The sequence below is a fragment of the Oncorhynchus mykiss genome, chromosome 8 (assembly GCF_057628025.1).
Source record: "Oncorhynchus mykiss isolate SJ-2025 chromosome 8, ASM5762802v1, whole genome shotgun sequence".
NCBI lineage: Eukaryota > Metazoa > Chordata > Actinopteri > Salmoniformes > Salmonidae > Oncorhynchus > Oncorhynchus mykiss.
In genome coordinates, this window is record NC_143029.1 from 46606601 (window position 1) to 46627381 (window position 20781).

Consider the following 20781-nt stretch of genomic DNA (forward strand, 5'->3'; position numbering starts at 1 on the left):
TCGCAGTGGTGGGAGGTATAAGGTGCTTTAGTAACAAAACGGATGGCACTGTGATAAACTGCATCCAGTTTGCTGAGTAGAGTGTTGGAAGCTATTTTGTAGATGACATCAACGAAGTCGAGGATCGGTAGGATAGTCAGTTTTACTAGGGTAAGTTTGGCGGCGTGAGTGAAGGAGGCTTTGTTGCGGAATAGAAAGCCGACTCTAGATTTGATTTTAGATTGGAGATGTTTGATATGAGTCTGGAAGGAGAGTTTACAGTCTAGCCAGACACCTAGGTACTTATAGATGTCCACATATTCTAGGTCGGAACCATCCAGGGTGGTGATGCTAGTCGGGCGTGCGGGTGCAGGCAGCGAACGGTTGAAAAGCATGCATTTGGTTTTACTAGCATTTAAGAGCAGTTGGAGGCCACGGAAGGAGTGTTGTATGTTGTACTCATAGCTTACCACCCAATGAGAAGAACTCTACACATCAACACATTTTTAACCAAACCTATTCTAGTATATCAAAAAAACAATCACAATCAAAGTCATCAAAAGCATGTCAAAATATGTGCATAAAAAGAGTGCGCACGTGCGGCTATTCTGTGAAGAGCGGTTAACAAAGAAATAAGTCCTCCTATATGCTTAATTGCCGCTTATATTCCACTAATGGACTGGATGGTTCTTGAACTCAGACAAATATTGGGGGGAAAATCATTTGCATGGAAGCATGTGCCTCAAATGATCAATATACATTACATGACTAAAAGTATGTGGACACCTGCTTGCCGAACATCTCATTCCATATCGGGGGCATTAATATGGAGTTTGTCCCCCCTTTGTTGATATAATTGCCTCCACTCTTCTGAAAAGGCTTTCCACTCGATGTTGCCAGATAAGACCAGTGGGCCTGCCGGCAAGATAGTAACACTTAGTCTGCCATATAGTACCAGTTGTTCAGCCACATTGGACCAGTCGGCTAGGTCCCGCAGGCCACACAGCCAGGTCTGGCCGGCCACACAGCCAGGTCTGGCCGGCCACACAGCCTACAAGCCACATATACATTTTTAAAAGTCTACTACATCCATGTAATATAGCCTACAACAACATATGAAGAAAATGTATTTCAAAAGAATAGAATAGCATACTCTGAGTTATGTTAGGTCCTGATCTGGCTATGCCATTAAGCTGTGAGGTACACTAGTTCATTTAGCAGACAAGATTTGGTTAGAATTCTGTGGCATGATTTTATATTGTTTTATAGTATGAAGAATACAATTGAACAAAGCTGAATAAAATAGAAAGGATATTTTCTCCAAACGATTTGAGTGTGCACATGCGGCTATTCTGTGTTGAGCGGTTAACAAATAAACAAGTCCTCCTATATGCTTAATTTAGTGTTATTAATGTAACTTTAGTTGTTCTACAAACGTAGGGCTATATGTTTTGATTTGTAATACATTGTAATGCTTCATGATGCGACACTAAGGATGATTTACAGCTCAGGCTGTAAACTTCATCAGTATCTCAATCACAATTTGACAAGCACTTGATAATGCCATTGAATTTCCTTTTTGTGTGGCCATAAAGCACCCCAAAATAATCCATGCCTTTTGCGGCCCGTGGTCATTGTTCCCTTCTCCCTGAGTGCTCTGAAGCACCTCTCACTCACATGGCTCTCCTTCACCTCTCACAGGCTACAAGTGAAGACAGACACTTCGGGGACGCAACTGTGCGTGTCCTTATTCAATTCCGATGTGTATAATGAAGACGTTGGAAGAACTGTCCACACTTACTTTTCGTCAGCCAACAAGATGAGTAAGGCCTAAGGAACAGCAAAACCACTAGCCTATGTCAATCTACAAACCCCCATAGTACAAAAGTCGACCCATTCTATTCTGTGCGAGAAATAAATATTTCTAACATATTTTGGGACAGTTGTGGGATGCGATAGATCCCAAATAAATATGGACTAGCATAAAAAAAAATACTTTCTACGCAATGAGGCTGACGTTTACCTTAAAAGGTGATGAACTATTAGGCTATACTGCAGTACACTATAAACGTGCAGTACACTATAAACGTGAATGTTCCATTATTGTAAAAACACCATTATCAAAAGTGATCGCAAATGTGATCATGCATGTAATGCTTTTATTATAAAGGTGCATTTTTATGGTGAAAAGGATCCTCCCCAAACTTGCATACATAAGCAGCGTGTGAGTTTCAAGTTAAGCTCTATACACCTTGGAAGGCAGATTCATTTTAAGAAAAGTTAATTGGACACTATAGTTATGATACAAACCTTATCAAAACATATGGGCTACATGACTATGATGTGTGTGACTATGATTCTAAAAGTCGAGAAAAAAAAGGCATTGTTTCTTGCCTTAAGCTGGGCATCATTCACAAGTGGCGGCAGGGTAGCCTAGTGGTTAGAGCGGTGGACTAGTAACCGGAAGGTTGCAAGTTCAAACCCCAGAGCTGACAAGATAGAAATGTGTTGTTCTGCCCCTGAACAGGCAGTTAACCCACTGTCCCTAGGCCGTCATCATTTTTTCTTATTAACTGACTTGCCTAGTTAAATAAAAGGTAAAAAATAAAATATATATATATATATATATATCTCATTCACAAGTGATATGCTAATATTGTCACCCATCTTGTTTTTAAATATACTAAATAGTATATATGTGAAATTTGTTATGATTTAGAATGGACCATTATCATGCACCTGTCTTGAAACAGGGGCAGGAGAAAAAGTACATGTCATCGATGTACTTAAATAGCGAATGGAGGACTCTTTTCCCGTGGTTCATTTTCGTTCCAGCCAGGTAGGCTATACTCCTGTTGTAAAGAAAAGCAATGTGCTTAATATTAGGAAAGTTGAGAAATAAATATAGCAGACCAAGCCTATAGAAAGCTGGTGGGAACCTGCTCTTGTAGCTAGGGGGTAGAATTTTCACTTTTGGATAAATAGCGTGCCCAATTTCAACTTCCTGCTACTCTTCTGGGAAGGCTGGATGTTGGAACATTGCTGTGGGTACTTGTTTCCATTCAGCCACAAGAGCATTAGTGAGGTCGGGCATTGATGTTAGTCATAGCTGGCAGTCGGCGTTCCCATCATACACCTTTGGGTGGAGGTCAGGGCTCTGTGCAGGCCAGTCAAGTTCTTCCACACCAATCTCAACAAACCAATTCTGTATGGACCTTGCTTTGTGCACAGGGTCATTGTTATGCTGAAACAGGAAAGGTCCTTCCCCAAACTGTTGCCACAAAGTTAGAATCACAGAATCATGTCATTGGATGCATAGTATTAAGATTTCCCTTCACTGGAACTAAGGGGCCTAGCACGAACCATGTAAAACAGCCCCAGAAGATCATTCCTCCTCCACCATGCGTTACAGTTGACTTTACAATGGATTGGGGCAGGTACCATTCTCCTGGCATTCGCCAAACCCAGATTTGTCTGTGTACGTATGCCTCTTGGTGGAGGGAACGCAACGCCCTGCAGAGTGAAAGAGGTATGTGTTCGTAGGTGCGGGGAAGGACGACCAAGGCTGAGAAAAGTTACCGTTTACAGGAAATGTATTTCCTTCACACGGTAAAGTGGGGAAAAGGGGCTGGACGGAACCAAAACAAAGAAAGTAGAAGTTACCTTACCTACCCAAAACGTATCTATTGTTAGGACCACCTGGCGTGCTAACCAAAATACAGGGGTTGGTCCGCCCAGGTCTTACCTAGTGTGGGTTATGTATGCCCGTTATATATGCCCACAGGCCTCTTGCCTAAACACTCCCAACGTGCCTTCCCCCCGGGAACAAATGAAACAGAATAATTCACCAAACTCAGTGAACATTCCTCTGCAGGAGCGGCATTCCTCTGCAGGAGCGGCATTCCTCTGCAGGAGCGGCTACAAAATACTTTACAATAACACTTTCAGCCCAACAACCAACACAGCACATACAAAGAAGCTCTCTCCTAACAAAGGAACACTGGCTTTTCAAGCTGCAGAAGGAGTCGGTAATTGATGAGCCAGCTGTTTCCCCTGACGAGAGGGCGGGGTCAGAGCGCCAATCTGCAATGGGGCCGACCAATCTGCTGCTTGGAATCCAGGAAGCCATCCTGAAGTACACACGCATACAAACCCACAACACAGAAACTGGGGAACGTAACACTCCGTTGGACTGCCAAATGGTGAAGTGTTTCCACTGCTCCAGGGGCCAATGGCGTCGAGCAGTACACCACTCCAGACAAAGCTTGGCATTGCGCATGGTGATCTTAGGCTGTGTGCGACTGCTCTGCCATGGACACTCATTTCATTAAGCTCCTGACAAACAGTTATTGTGCTGACTTTAGTTCCAGTGGAAGTTTGGAACACGGTAGTAAGTGTTGCAACCGAGGACAGAATTTTTTACGTGCTATACATTTCAGCACTCGGTGGTCCCGTTCTGTGAGCTTGTGTGGCCTACCTAGACGTTTCCACTTCACAATAACAACACTTAAAGTTTCACAGTGAAAGTCACTGAGCTCTTCAGTAAGGCCATTCTACTGCCAATATGCTCGATTTTATACACCTGTCAGCATCGGGTGTGGCTGAAATAGACAAATTCACTCATTTGAAGGGGTGGCCACATACTTTTGTAAATGTAGTGTAGCTTCAGCCGGCCAGATTGGTCTGGTCGGCCCGGACCGATCAAGTTCCTTGCCCAAACATTGTCTCCTCCGACCAATCTGGCCAGCTGGCCGACTGAACCCATCTGGCCGGCTAACTAGATCCATCTGTCTGGCTGGCCGAATGTACCTATCTGGCAGGCCGACTGGTACTAAATGACCTGCTGGCCAACCTTAATTGGCCGACTGGTCCAACTGGGCGGCCGAATGGTATTAAATGGCAGGCCGGTTGACTGTTTCAATTTGGCTAACTGACTGGTACTTAACTCAGCAAAAAAATAAACTGCCCTTTTTCAGGACCCTGTCTTTCAAAGATAATTCGTAAAAATCCAAATAACTTTACAGATCTTCATTGTAAAGGGTTTAAACACTGTTTTCCATGCTTGTTCAATGAACCATAAACAATTAACGAACATGCACCTGTGGAACGGTTGTCAAGACACCAACAGCTTACAGACGGTAGGCAATTAAGAAAAGTTAAAAGTTAGGACACTAAAAGAGGCCTTTCTACTGACTCTGAAAAACACCAAAAGAAAGATGCCCAAGGCCTCTGCTCATCTGCATGAACGTGCCTTAGGCATGCTACAAGGAGGCATGAGGACTGCAGATGTGGCCAGGGCAATACGTTGCAATGGCCATACTGTGAGATGCCTAAGACAGTGCTACAGGGAAACAGGACTGACAGCTGATCGTCCTCGCAGTGGCAGACCACGTGTAACAACACCTGCACATGATCGGTCCATCCGAACATCACACCTGCGGGACAGATACAGGATGGCAACAACAACTGCCTGAGTTACACCAGGAACGCACAATCCCTCCATCAGTGCTCAGACTGTCCACAATAGGCTGGTATAGGCTGGACTGAGGGCTTGTAGGCCTGTTGTAAGGTATATCCCTGCCAGACATCACCGGCAACAACGTTGCCTATGGGCGCAAACCCACTGTCGCTGGACCAGACAGGACTGGCAAAATGTGCTCTTCACTGACGAGTCACGTTTTGTCTCACCAGGGGTGATGGTCGGATTCGTGTTTATCATCGAAGGAATGAGCATAACACAGAGGCCTGTACTCTGGAGCGGGATCGATTTGGAGGTGGAGGGTCCGTCATGGTTTGGGGCAGTGTGTCACAGCATCATCGGACTGAGCTTGTTGTCATTGCATCATCAGATTGAAATTGCTAACAAGCTCAACACAGTGCGTTACAGGGAAGACATCCTCCTCCCTCATGTGGTACCATTCCTGCAGGCTCATCCTGACATGACCCTCCAGCATGACAATGCCACCAGCCATACTTCTTGTTCTGTATGTGATTTCCTGCAAAACAGGAATGTCAGTGTTCTGCCATGGCCAGCGAAGAGCCCGGATCTCAATCCCATTGAGCATGTCTGGGACCTGTTGGATGTTCAGAGACACATTATTCCATTTCTGTTAGTCACATGTCTGTGGAACTTGTTCAGTTTATGTCTCAGTTGTTGAATCTTATGTTCATACAAATATTTACACATGTTAAGTTTGCTGAAAATAAACGCAGTTGACCGTGAGAGGACGGTTCTTTTTTAGCTGAGTTTATATGACCTTCCGGCTGACCCTATCTGGCAGACCGGCCGACTGGTCCTATCTGACAAGCCGACTGTTATTATATGGCTGGCCAGCTGACTAGTCCTACTTGGCATGCCAGCTGGACTTCTGACCGGTCGACTGATCCTATCTGGCCAGCCTACTGGTCCTATCTGGCTGGCTAACTGGTACTATCTGGTCGGCCGGACAACCCTATCTTGCCAGTAAGCTTGTCTTATCTGGCAGACTGATCCATTGGCTACTCTGTTAAAGATATCAATTTGAAGCAGTTCTGCTGCACTTTTCAAACTCTCTCAAGAGTTCCCAGACCCTATCTTTAGATGGTTCTCCCAGTCAAAAAGCTAAGATTCAAAGTGAGATACCTTAGCCAAGTACATTTAAACTCAGTTTTTCACAATTCCTTTAATCCTCGTATAAAGTTAGGATCACCACTTTATTTTAAGAATGTGAAATGTCAGAATAATACTAGATAGAATGATTTATTTCAGCATTTATTTCTTTCATCACATTCCCAGTGGGTCAGAGGTTTACATACACTCAATTAGTATCTGGTAGAACTGCCTTTAAATTGTTTAATTTGGGTCAAACGTTTCAGGTAGCCTTCCACAAGCTTCCCACAATACGTTGGGTGATTTTTCCCCCCCCCATTCCTCCTGACAGAGCTGGTGTAACAGTCAGGTTTGTAGGCCTCCTTGTTCCCACACGCTTTTTCAGTTCTGCCCACACATTTTCTATGGGATTGAGGTCAGGGCTTTGTGATGGCCACTTCAAAACCTTGACTTTGTTGTCCTTAAGCCATTTTGCCACAACTTTGGAAGAATGCTTGGGGTCATTGTCCATTTGGAAGACACATTTGCGACCAAGCTTTAAATTCCTGACTGACTTCTTGCGATGTTGCTTGAATATATCCACAGAATTTTCCCTCCTCATGAAGCAATCTATTTTGTGAAGTGCACCAACCCCTCCTGCAGCGGAGCACCCCCACAACATGATGCTGCCACCCCCGTGCTTCACGGTTAGGATGGTGTTCTTCTCCCCCTTTTTCCTCCAAACATAAAGATGGTCATTATGGCCAAACAGTTATATTTTTGTTTCATCAGACCAGAGGACATTTCTACGAAAAGTACAATCTTTGTCACCATGTGCAGTTGCAAACCGTAGTCTGGCTTTTTTTATGGCAGTTTTGGAGCAATGGCGTCTTCCTTGCTGAGCGTTTTGTTTGGTTATGTCGATATAGGACTTGTTTTACTGTGGATATAGATACTTTTGTACCTGTTTCCTCCAGCATCTTCACATGGTCCTTTGCTGTTGTTCTGGGATTGATTTGCACTTTTCGCACCAAAGTACGTTAATCTCTCAGAAACAATGTGTCTCCATCCTGAGCGGTATAATGGCTGCGTGGTCCAATGGTATTTATAATAGCGTACTGTTTGTACAGATGAACGTGGTACCTTCGGGCATTTGGAAATTGCTCCCAAGGATTAACCAGACTTTTTGAGGTCTACAATTCTTTTTCTGAGGTCTTGGCTGATTTCTTTTGATTTTCCCATGATGTCAAGCAAAGAGGTACTGAGTTTGAAGGTAGGCCTTGAAGTACATCCACAGGTACACATCCAATTGACTCAAATTAAGTCCATTAGCCTATCAGAAGCTTCTAAAGCCATGACATCATTTTCTGGAATTTTCTAAGCTGTTTAAGGGCACAGTCAACTTAGTGTATGTAAACTTCTGCCCCACTGGAATTGTGATACAGTGAAATAATCTGTCTGTAAACAATTGTTGGAAAATGTTTGTGTCAAAACATTTGTGTCATGCACAATGTAGATGTCCTAACTGACTTGCTAAAACTATTCTTTGTTAACAAGAAATGTGGAGTAAACGAGTTTTAATGACTTCAACCTAAGTGTATGCAAACGTGACTTCAACTGTATATACCGTTATGTTGAGTTACTACGTTCTCTTTTTTTTGTTGCATATATTATCAATTGGTCAGTTGGTTAGAGAGTCTCGCAAATATCACAATATCCACTGTATATATGAATCGCGCAAAGTTGGTTTCTGTCATGTTCAAACAAAAACCCACTAATTAATTGTTGACAATTGAGCCTCAGACAATGCAGGCATGAAGTTTGTGAAGAGCAACTACAGAAATGTATAGTCGACTGAAGTCAAATCTTTCGTGGCCTTTAATCAGATGGTTTTGGTGGAATTCAGTCATCATGGAAGCTCAAATTGGTCAATATTGATCCCCATAATGCAACACACTTTGGAAGGCGGTGACCAATACTGACCAAGTGAGACAGAAACTATTTATTGAAGTAACTTTACAAGCACCAATTATGTTAAATTTAGACTGAATATTTTCTAGTTATGGTAAGGCAGGTATAATTATTTAGCAGATTAGAATAGACCGGTCTTTACGTGGTTAAAATAAAAGGAATATAGCATATGCTGTTTACAGGAAACTCACTATCTGCGTGGACGAAGGAATGCGGTGATCAATATTTTTTGTAATAGACAATCAAAATGTGTGATGTTAACAAAAAAAAAAATCAGAATGTGCAAATAGTCAGAAATTATTCGCAAGGAAGACGGATCCTTTTGAAAATGAAAGTGGTTGAATAACAGATTTGGCTCATAAATCTACATGGTCGAAATCAGGATTATCCATACTTCTTGGAAAATATGTATACCAATTTAATGAATTTACAGGCAACAAACGATCAAATCATTATGGTGGGAGACCTTAATGGACCGTAAAGGAAATCACCCTACAAACTATCACCGTGCCCTGAAGAGAGCAAAAATATTAAAGACAGAAATAGCAATATTTGGAGATTTCCACATGGACGGGGATATTGGAAAAGCTATTGGAGGACAAAAATCGTTTGTAACTGAATTTTTTCAGTACAATATAGTGTGAGCGGACCAAGTCGTTTTGAGGTTGCTCTGATAGCGGAAAGGTGGAATAAATGAGTCAGGAGCAGGTTCTTAATTGAACAAAGTTCTCTATTGAGGTATTTCTTTCTCAAACCCGCCAACACAATCAAGGATGATCTCACAAGGAAAACACAAATCTTCTTTACAAGAACAAGGAACACAAGGCGAGTATCTTCAAACTATAACATAAATCACGTGTGTGTCACCGCCTTAAATACCTGTTTGTGGAGAGCGCCCTTCGGGAGGTGGTCCGGATCCGTGGTGGCCATTCCCAAGAGGTAGTTTGTCCTCTTCTCCCTTCCGAAAGGTACGTCCTCTCCTTTGTAGAAGCAAACACTCTTCTCTTCCTCCAGTCCCCCTCACTGCTGGTTCCCTCCTCTCTCTTGTAGGGGAAAGAGAATAGATCATTACTACCGTCAGCTGTGCATAATTGCCTCTGATCACCTTGACTCACATGCCGGGCTACTATCGGTGGAACCAGCCTGCCCTCTGGTGGTACTTCCACATACCTTCCCCCTCAGGACCGGACCAGAGGGCCGGGTGCCAGACACGCCATCAAAGTAGCGTCGGGACAGCACGTCCGCATTCCCGTTCCTCCCATCCAGCCCCCTGGATGACATGGAAAGAGAACGGTTGAAATGCAAGAAACCATCTGGCTATTCTGTTGTTATTGTTTCTCTTACCAGGCCATCCATGTTAGGGGAGCGTGGTTAGTAACGAGGGCAAAACTACACCCGAGTACGTAGTACCGGAGATAATCAAGGGCCCACTTAATGGCCTCTTTCTCTACGGTAGCATATCTCTGTTCACCGATCACTGAGCTTCCTACTTATGAAGAGAATAGGTCTCTCTGCTTCAGCTTCACCCTGAGCTAGGATGGCCCCGAGCCCCATATCCCAGCCCTGCACAATGAACTCTTGGGAGAAGTCATTCGCCTGCAGGACGGGATCAGAGCAAAGGCTATCTTTTAGAAACTGGAAGGCGTCTTCTGTCTTGTCCTTCCATGCTACACGGTTTGGCAGGTTTTTCTTGATGAGGTTTGTGAGGGGGGTGGCAATGGTTGCATATACAGGGATGAAACGGCGATAATATCCCGTTATGCCCAAGAAGGCTCGGACGTCCCGCTTCGTCTGGGGCCGAGGCCAGTCCCGAATTGCCTTTGCCTTGGCCTGTGGGCGTATTTTTCCACTTCCCACGGTGTATCCCAAGTATTCTGCATCAGACAGACCCAGGCAGCATTTTTTGGGGCTCCTGCTGGAGATGACGGAGGGCGCGACTGGAGTGGCTACAACTGTGGGAAGGAAGGGCATTTTTTAAGACACTGTCCTGGAGCAGGAGAAGCCCAAGGAGAGTGGCCGTCCCCACCTGTGGGCATTCAGGTGAACAACCCATTTGGAAGAGGAGGTGGACGAGGTGGCTACCAATCATAGAGGCAGAAACAGAAGAGACAAGTGAAGAAAATGATGAAGAACCAAAAACAACCTGTCAAATGCTAAAATTGACCACCTTGTCAACCCAAAACCCTTTTTATTGACATTGTAGGTAATAAACTTAAAATTCTGCAGTCTCAGTGTTGAACATGTCTGCCCTGTCTGTCTCCCCATCAAAGAAAACAATGCACAGTTGGAACGTCTGGAATTCCCTATGAAGAATGTTTGACTTTTCCCATGGACTTAGAGTAGGGAGAGGGCAAATGGAGACACGGAATCCTGTACTCCTTTGCCTGCCCAGTAAATTTGTTAGGAAGAGATTTAATGTGTAAAATGAATTTATCTGTTGCCTGTACTGAAGAAGGGTTGTCATTGGGATAGAGAGAAAATGTAATCTTCCCGTGCCTGATAACTGTTTGGCACCTAAATGATCAACATGTTGAGGGACAGCTGAGAGAGCAATCCCTCTCTTCACCGTTGCATGCTAACTGGGTAGTGTCTAAATATACATACATGGTACTGCCGCTGTTCCCTCATGTGAAGAAGACCCTGAATACCAGTAAAAATGGTCAACACAAAGAGAAAGTTGAGATCACCATGAATGGGATATATAGAGAAGACTTCGTAGCAGCTGGAGTGTTGTATACTAAGATGAGTTTGTATGAAGTCCCTGCCTCTGTTCCCCGTTGTAGTTTATCAAACGCTCCTGGAATACAATGGAAAGATGCGGTTGTTTGTGACTGACCGGCTCAAATCGGTCTTATGTAGCAAAATTTGAAATTGTATTTTTTACCTTAGATAAAAGTAGAGACTCAGAGCTACAAAATGGTCTATCATACACTACAGTTGAGACACAATGGGAAAGTAATTCTGCTTTGAAAGTTGATAAACTTGTAAACTCACTTTTGAGAAAAGGGCCTTTGAATGTTCTGGTGCCTACTAGAGAGTTCTCCTTTGTCTACACCCATTCAAAGTGTCCAGATCAAAATATTTTATAAATATTAGATGACACTTACCCAGACACGCTTGTCTAAATTGATGGGTCATGTGAATTAAATGCTATAACCCCCAGCCACATCCAGTGGTGGAAAAAATACTAAATTGTCATACTTGAGTAAAAGTATAAATCATGTCAAATTCCTTATATTAAACCAGACGGCTCAATTTTTTTATTGACGGATAGCCAGGGGCACACTCCAACACTCAGACATAATTTATAAATGAAACATTTGTGTTTAGTGAGTCTGCCAAATCAGATGCAGTAGAGATGACCAGGGATGTTCTCTTGATAAGTGTGTGAATTGGACAATTTTCCTGTCAAATTTTAACAAGTACTTTTGGGTGTTTGGGAAAATGTTTGGAGTAAAAAATACATTATTTTCTTTCGGAATGTAGCGAAGTTAAAGTTCCCAAAAATATAAATAGTAAAGTAATGTACAGATACCCCCCAAAAGACTTTAGAACTTTCAAGTATTTTTACACCACTGCCTTCACACCAATACATTGGCATACTTTATATACTGTTACACACGCACTTATCACAGTATTCCATACATAAGTTAAGGCCATGCAACCGGAGTTGAAACCTGAGCGAGGTGCACATGAACAGTACATAAACAGATGCATGCACCATATATTTATGAGGTGGACACTTGATACAGTCACATGATATTGTTGTGGTATGTCACAAAATCATGTTATGACCACACATATCAAAATAAATTGTATATATCAATATTTTTCTAAGTCTTGCTAAGTGGATGGGTCTCTACAAAAAGGTGGAAAAGGTACAGCCATATAGTTACTTGCATAGTAGCAATATCAGAAATAGATAGTGTCAATATAAATATAATATACAATATGTACAAGAACAATATCAATAACGATATCAGTGATAGATGAGGTAGTTATATGCATACCATCAGGGGTAAAGTGGCTGAGCAGCAGGATAAAACAAATGGTACCAGCAACGTATGGCGTGTGTGGCGAGAGTCATTTGAATAGAGGCACTGCAGATAGTGCTGATGACTGGTCCGTCCGAACCACGCATGAACAAGGGAATCTATATTCGAAGAGCCTGTTTCTGTCCTGCCCTTGACTTTGGTGCAGGGCATGTGATGTCCATAGCCTCTGTCGCAAAAGTCCCTCAAAAATATATGTTTGTCTAGCTGTGTCCAGTCCAGATGGTGCTTGTACAGGCAGACCATCTATGGGAGGAAGGTGTTGCGCAGCAGCTGAAACCTAGTCCAGACAGTCCGAACGCTCCTTGGTGTCAACAACACCAGTCTCCAGAGCATCGGAGCTGTAAAACTGTGAATAACAAAAAAAAATCTAAAGACATTACAAACTTGCACAACATCAATTCACCTCCCAATAGTAGATAAGAAGAATAACCCCATACAATGCAATGAAAATTATTTTCACCTGAAGTGCTGGTACTGCTTGATCTGTGGCAGTAGCCTGAAGTACGGAGTCAGGCATTGTTGCCAGCCATAGCTTTCCATCATCGCAGTGTCACCCTCCAGTCCAACCAGCTGTGGGATGTTGACCCGTCAGCGCTGTCATTCACAACACCAGCAATCTCAGACAAAGTGTTCGTTCACTGGTCTTTCTGAAGCACTGCTTGATGAGGCCGAAGCACCAGTCGGGGGCAAACTTGGTGTGGCCTGTGATCAGGAAGTGAAGGTCCTGACTGTTTCTGGTTCAGTATGGGCCCCCAGAGACAGAAATAATGTGAGATCAATAAAAGTTGTGCTAATCATGTCGGAGGTCAATTAAATAATCAAAACGTGTTTATGCTTTACATACCAAGTGTTGTCATTGATTCCTTGTAGAGACGCCACATTGCTGCTTTTGTCACATGGGATGGCAGCAGCTTTCCACGAAAGTGTTTGTGTCCTGGGTGGCATCCTGGCAATACTATTGCATTATCATCTGCGTTGTTGTTGATGAAGTTCACCACTCACTGGAAGTCCTCATGCTTCAGGCGTAACCTGTGCTTGGTCCAGCTCTCTTTTTGATGGGCGGCATTAGACCATTCTCCTTGTGTGACTAGTGGAGGAGAGTCAGGCGTGTTGTACTGGTGCTGAAAGACAACTTCCAGATATAAATATTTTAGCATTATTATAAAATAGATGTGAAATGGCATTCTGAGATTACATCAATACACACAGTTCATACACGTAATGTTAGCTTGCTAGCTAGCCAGCCATCTAACGTCAGCTAACGTTAGCTAGCAAACAGCAAGCTTTAACTTGGGGTCTTTGGTTTAGACATGTAACATTAAAGTTAGCTAGCTAAACAATGAATTATAATCCCAAGCCATAGAGTACTAGCAATACAAACAGATTGTCATTGCTAGCTAAAGTTAACCAAATAGGTTCAATGTTCGCTAGTTAGCTAGCAACATTAGGCTATAACTAGCCATGTGAAATGGCATTGAGAAAATATAACGATTACACACAGTTCATACACGTTGATCACCGTTTCTTCTCCATCACTGCCATCAAAAGAGTCTACAATGTCTTCTTCAATTAAAATGTTTTTACTTAAATCAGGGATTTCCTCATCATCTGATTCATTTTTCAAAGTCAGAGTCAGCATGGCACGATCGTCCTCCAGAAAGTAGTCCATCACAACTTTTTCCCACTGACCTTCGATAGCACCTGATAAATTCAGGTCAGCTATGTTATTGAGAGCAGTAGCAACACATTTGCAGTTCTCCATGGCAAACGCTATAGCTGCATTCACTCCACAACTCTACCAATCTGTCATAAGTATGGCTAAACCAGTAAATAAAGGTTAAATATATATATTTTTTTTTTTAATAGTTAGCCCCACCTATTCTACAATGTATCTTCCTAAAATCTGATTTTAAACCTAACCAAATTGCTAACCTTATGCCTAACCCCCAAAAAGTTTGTTTTTATAAATTTGTGCAATATAGCCAAAGTAGTGACAACTTGCTTGTTGTTGCTTTCCACTTCACTATAATTGTTTTGGTCTCACATGCTGAGAGCTCATCGGCTATTGGCAGTAGTCCTTGTCCAATCGCGTCGTAGCACTGCTCATAATTTAAAGACCGATCATTTTCTGACATTTCAGAACGGACACCGACAGGAGTCTAGAGAACGGAACAGTCATTTGTGTGTCATTGACCTGCTCAAACTATGCGATTCCTGACGTACTGATCCAGGGGATTGGCCCTAGCCCTGACCCTCCGAGCCAACAGGTCCCGGACGTGCTCAATGGGATTGAGATCCGGGCTCTTCGCTGGTCATGGCAGAACACTGACATTCCTGTCTTGCAGGAAATCACGCACAGAACAATAAGTATGGCTGGTGACATTGTCATGCTGGAGGGTCATGTCAGCCTGCAGGAAGGGTACCACATGAGGGAGGAGGATGTCTTCCCTGTAACGCACAGCGTTGAGATTTCCTGCAATGACAAGCTCAGTCTGATGATGCTGTGACACACCGTCCCAGACCATGATGGACCCTCCACTTCCAAATCAATCCCGCTCCAGAGTACAGGCCTCGGTGTAACGCTAATTCCTTCAACGATAACCGTGAATCCGACCATCACCCCTGGTGAGACAAAACCGCGACTCGTCAGTGAAGAGCACTCAGTCCAGCCTCTCTCAGCCTATTGCGGACAGTCTGAGCACTGATGGAGAGATTGTACGTTTCTGGTGTAACTCGGGCAGTTGTTGCCATCCTGTACCTGTCCCGCAGGTGTGATGTTCAGATGTACCGATCCTGTGCAGGTGTTGTTACACGTGGTCTGCCACTACAAGGACGATCACCTGCCCGTCTTGTCTCCCTGCAGCGCTGTCTTAGGCGTCTCACAGTACGGACATTGCAATTTGTTGCACTGGCCTTGGTTTCTCAAATGATTGCATCGCATGGTTCACCAACTACTTCTCTGATAGAGTTCAGTGTGTCAAATCGGAGGGCCTGTGTCCGGACCTCTGGCAGTCTCTATGGGGGTGACACAGGGTTCAAATCTCGGGCCGACTCTCTTCTCTGTAAACATCAATGATATCGCTCTTGCTGCTGGTGATTCTCTGATCCACTTCTACGCAGACGACACCATTCTGTATACTTCTGGCCCTTCTTTGGACACTGTTTAAACTAACCTGCAGACAAGCTTCAATGCCAAACAACTCTCCTTCAATGGCCTCCAACTGCTCTTAAATGCAAGTAAAACTAAATGCATGCTCTTCAACCGATCACTGCCCGCACCTGCCCGCCCGTCCAGCATTACTACTCTGGACGGCTCTGACTTAGAATATATGGACAACTACAAATACCTAGGTGTCTGGTTAGACTGTAAACTCTTCTTCCAGACTCACATTAAGCATCTCCAATTCAAAATTAAGTCTAGAATTGGCTTCCTATTTCGCAACAAAGCATCCTTCACTCATGCTGCCAAACATACTCTCGTAAAACTGACCATCCTACTGATCCTCGACTTTGGCGATGTAATTTACAAAATAGCCTCCAACACTCTACTCAACAAATTGGATGCAGTCTATCACAGTGCTATCCGTTTTGTCACCAAAGCCCCCTATACTACCCACCACTACAAACTGTATGCTCTCGTTGGCTGGCCCTCCCTTCATACTCATCGCGAAACCCACTGGCTCTAGGTCATTTACAAGTCTCTGCTAGGGAAAGTGTTAGGGAAGATTCAGAATTTGTTGGTAACATATGTAAGATGTTTTATATTCATCAAATATGTGTAAGTTAATTCTCATCAGAATGGTATTTTTGTGTAATTCTGTGGTGAGGTTGCAGTTATCTGTTCTATGTCAAAACTAAGTTGCCTGGGCCGCTGAGAGGGGAGAGGTCAAAGTGTCATCATGTGTAAACATATCTTTCACTCTCTACCTTTCCCATAGTGGGGAAAGGAAGGTTGCAGTGTCTGGAATCATTCTATGCTCCCTCTTATGTTGTTTCTATCTTAACCTATAGCCTCACCCTCCTCTCCGTGAGTTTGTCCAGGAGTTTGTATTTAGAGTGGGTTGTATCTAAATGACAATTTGATATATGCCTGTTGTAATGGAGGATTGGTTTATGGTTCTGGGTTTGGGAAAGGAGACAAAGCTGAACGATGAGTTATGTCTATGCTGTCTGACTATGTGTGTCTTTGCTATTAAATGAACTCAGTTGCATTGTAAGGGGGCTCTCAGAGGATTCACTGGGAGACACTGAATCAATCTGAGAGTCACAGGGTTGTGATAGAGCTCATATACAGTGCCTTGAGAAAGTATTCGGCCCCCTTGAACTTTGCGACCTTTTGCCACATTTCAGGCTTCAAACATAAAGATATAAAACTGTATTTTTTTGTGAAGAATCAACAACAAGTGGGACACAATCATGAAGTGGAACGACATTTATTGGATATTTCAAACTTTTTTAACAATTCAAAAACTGAAAAATTGGGCGTGCAAAATTATTCAGCCCCTTTACTTTCAGTGCAGCAAACTCTCTCCAGAAGTTCAGTGAGGATCTCTGAATGATCCAATGTTGACCTAAATGACTAATGATGATAAATACAATCCACCTGTGTGTAATCAAGTCTCCGTATAAATGCACCTGCACTGTGATAGTCTCAGAGGTAAGTTAAAAGCGCAGAGAGCATCATGAAGAACAAGGAACACACCAGGCAGGTCCGAGATACTGTTGTGAAGAGGTTTAAAGCCGGATTTGGATACAAAAAGATTTCCCAAGCTTTAAACATCCCAAGGAGCACTGTGCAAGCGATAATGTTGAAATGGAAGGAGTATCAGACCACTGCAAATCTACCAAGACCTGGCCGTCCCTCTAAACTTTCAGCTCATACAAGGAGAAGACTGATCAGAGATGCAGCCAAGAGGCCCATGATCACTCTGGATGAACTGCAGAGATCTACAGCTGAGGTGGGAGACTCTGTCCATAGGACAACAATCAGTCGTATATTGCACAAATCTGGCCTTTATGGAAGAGTGGCAAGAAGAAAGCCATTTCTTAAAGATATCCATAAAAAGTGTTGTTTAAAGTTTGCCACAAGCCACCTGGGAGACACACCAAACATGTGGAAGAAGGTGCTCTGGTCAGATGAAACCAAAATTGAACTTTTTGGCAACAATGCAAAACGTTATGTTTGGCGTAAAAGCAACACAGCTCATCACCCTGAACACAACATCCCCACTGTCAAACATGGTGGTGGCAGCATCATGGTTTGGGCCTGCTTTTCTTCAGCAGGGACAGGGAAGATGGTTCAAATTGATGGGAAGATGGATGGAGCCAAATACAGGACCATTCTGGAAGAAAACCTGATGGAGTCTGCCAAAGACCTGAGACTGGGACGGAGATTTGTCTTCCAACAAGACAATGAATCAAAACATAAAGCAAAATCTACAATGGAATGGTTCAAAAATAAACATATCCAGGTGTTAGAATGGCCAAGTCAAAGTCCAGACCTGATTCCAATCGAGAATCTGTGGAAAGAACTGAAAACTGCTGTTCACAAATGCTCTCCATCCAACCTCACTGAGCTCGAGCTGTTTTGCAAGGAGGAATGGGGAAAAAAATGTGTCTCTCGATGTGCAAAACTAATAGAGACATACCCCAAGCGACTTACAGCTGTAATCGCAGCAAAAGGTGGCGCTACAAAGTATTAACTTAAGGGGGCTGAATAATTTTGCACGCCCAATTTTTCAGTTTTTGATTTGTTAAAAAAGTTTGAAATATCCAATAAATGTCGTTCCACTTCATGATTGTGTCCCACTTGTTGTTGATTCTTCACAAAAAAATACAGTTTTATATCTTTATGTTTGAAGCCTGAAATGTGGCAAAAGGTCGCAAAGCTCAAGGGGGCCGAATACTTTCGCAAGGCACTGTAATTAAAGATGGACTTTGATAACTAACTCTGACTTGTGTGTGTGGTTTGCTCCCATGATTTGGTAAATAGAGGAAATTTCCACGACAAAAGCCCCGCCTTATCTCAGCTCACTGGTCACCATAGCAGCACCACCAGTAGCACGCGCTCCAGCAGGTATATCTCACTGGTCACCCCCAAAGTCAATTCCTCCTTGGCCTCCTTTCCTTCCAGTTCTCTGCTGCCAATGACTGGAACAAACTGCAAAAATCACTGAAACTGGAGACACATATCTCCCTCACTAGCTTTAAGCACCAGCTGTCAGAGCAGCTCACGGATCACTGCACCTGTACATAGCCCATCTGTAAATAGCCCATCCAACTACCTCATCCACATACTGTATTTATTTATCTTGCTCCTTTTCACCCCAGTAACACCATTCCAGTGTTTAACTGTTATATTGTAATTACTTCGCTACCATGGCCTATTTATTGCCTTACCTCCCTGATCTTACCTCATTTGCACACACTGTATATATACTTGTTTTACTCTATTATTGGCTGTATGTTTGTTTATTCCAAGTGTAACTAACTCTGTGTTGCTCTGCAGCATGCCTAAGGCAGGTTCACGCAGATGAGCAGGGACCATGGGTGTCTTTATTTTGGTGTTTTTCAGAGTCAGTAGAAAGGTCTCTTTAGTGTCCTAAGTTTTCATAACCGTGACCTTAATTGCCTACAGTCTGTATGCTGTTAGTGTCTTAACGACCATTCCACAGGTGCATGTTCATTAATTGTTTATGGTTCCTTGAACAAGCATGGGAAACACTGTTTTAACCCTTTACAATGAAAATCTGTGTAGTTATTTGGATTTTTTACAAATTATCTTTGAAAGACAGATCCTGAAAAAGGGATGTTTCTTTTTTTGCTGAGTTTAGCTAGGACTTTAGCTAGCCAAGCTAGCTAGCTAACTTTAGTTACCAGTAGCTAACAATGTTATAACGTTTGCATTGACAAAAGCTTAACGTTTGTAGTTCAATTCAGTGACAATTGGAGTCAATAATAAGATAACCATAGCAATTGTAGCTAGCAGTTGTAACAATGACAGTTGTAGCTTTCGACAAGCTAGCTTGTTTACTAACCAACTGTGAAATTAGTTCTGAGCCTTGTCAGTGTGCGCTCTTGGCTTTGATCCGATCCAGGTAGTCAGGTTCACTTTTCAGGGCTCTTGTAGGACTATCTGATAGTCCTTTATTTTACCTGTAGATAAAAAGCCTTATTTATGTTTATTATAAATGTAATGTATTTTAATTGTATTAGCTAGATATTTGATTGTATCATTTGAAGTGGTGGCAGAATGCATGATATGTCACAATTTTTGTCTCAAAGGCTGGGACAGTTTTGTCACACCTGTTTCGTAAAATTGGAACCATTTCCGTTTGACCGCAAGGTTTTATGGGTATTATGACTCATACTGTGGTACTCTATTCTCAACTCAACAATCATCTATTTGGTAGCCTATGTGAAGCGCCCACTGCCTTCCGACAAGCTATGCGATTTAAAAACAATCCACAGCTTTTTTTGTAATGATCCCTTTTTAATGATCCTCTGATCCTCCAAATCATGCTTTTTGGTTAAGTAGCCTATTTTAAATGTATATATTTCTGTATAGACAGGAGTAGGCTAATTAGGCTATATATTTTTTGCAATTTAATTATATTTACTAGCCTTCTGGACATGACGCCTATGGGACTCTTGTTATTAGGCTATTTATAAAGCATAAAGCAACAAAAACATGCATTGTATTAAAGTCCACACGTCAAACGATTTTGAAGGCTAGCTCTTCTACAATAAATTACCACTAAAAGCAGCAACATAAATAGGTAGGAGCAAATATGAACAGATATATAGGTCTATAATAAAACCAAAAATACTTTAATATATTATAAAACAAATAAAAAAGCTATTTTATGGAGTCGGCTGGTAAAATGTAAACTATGCATAGCGAGTTAGTTCAGTGTCTGCACAGACTTCGAGGGGTATACTGTAGGGGCAGTGGTATAGGCCCTTCACTTCTGGAGATCCCCTAATTTCACTTTCTTGGCAGGTGGTGGCTGCATTGTTCCGAGTCATCATCTTCCTCAGTCACAGCAGTACCCCCGCCTCTGCCCCCCAGTAACTGTCACCAGAGAGAACATTAGTGAAGTCAGCCACAGGTTTCAGTGCTGCGTGGACTGATGACAAGATGTCTTTGTCCTGCCATTTGAAGGGGTGATTATGTTTCCGATCTGAGACCAGGACTCATTCGATGGC

General features: G+C 42.8%; 1 long non-coding RNA gene across 1 annotated transcript; it reads right to left on the bottom strand.

Annotated features, from left to right (window-relative positions):
• Nucleotides 1-11749: 11749 nt before the first annotated feature.
• Nucleotides 11750-13307, bottom strand: LOC149981670 (uncharacterized). Its single transcript, XR_016482742.1, has 2 exons — nucleotides 13034-13307; nucleotides 11750-12919 (listed from the first exon to the last, which is right to left on the bottom strand). It is a non-coding gene; the product is annotated as an uncharacterized LOC149981670 (long non-coding RNA).
• Nucleotides 13308-20781: the final 7474 nt, after the last annotated feature.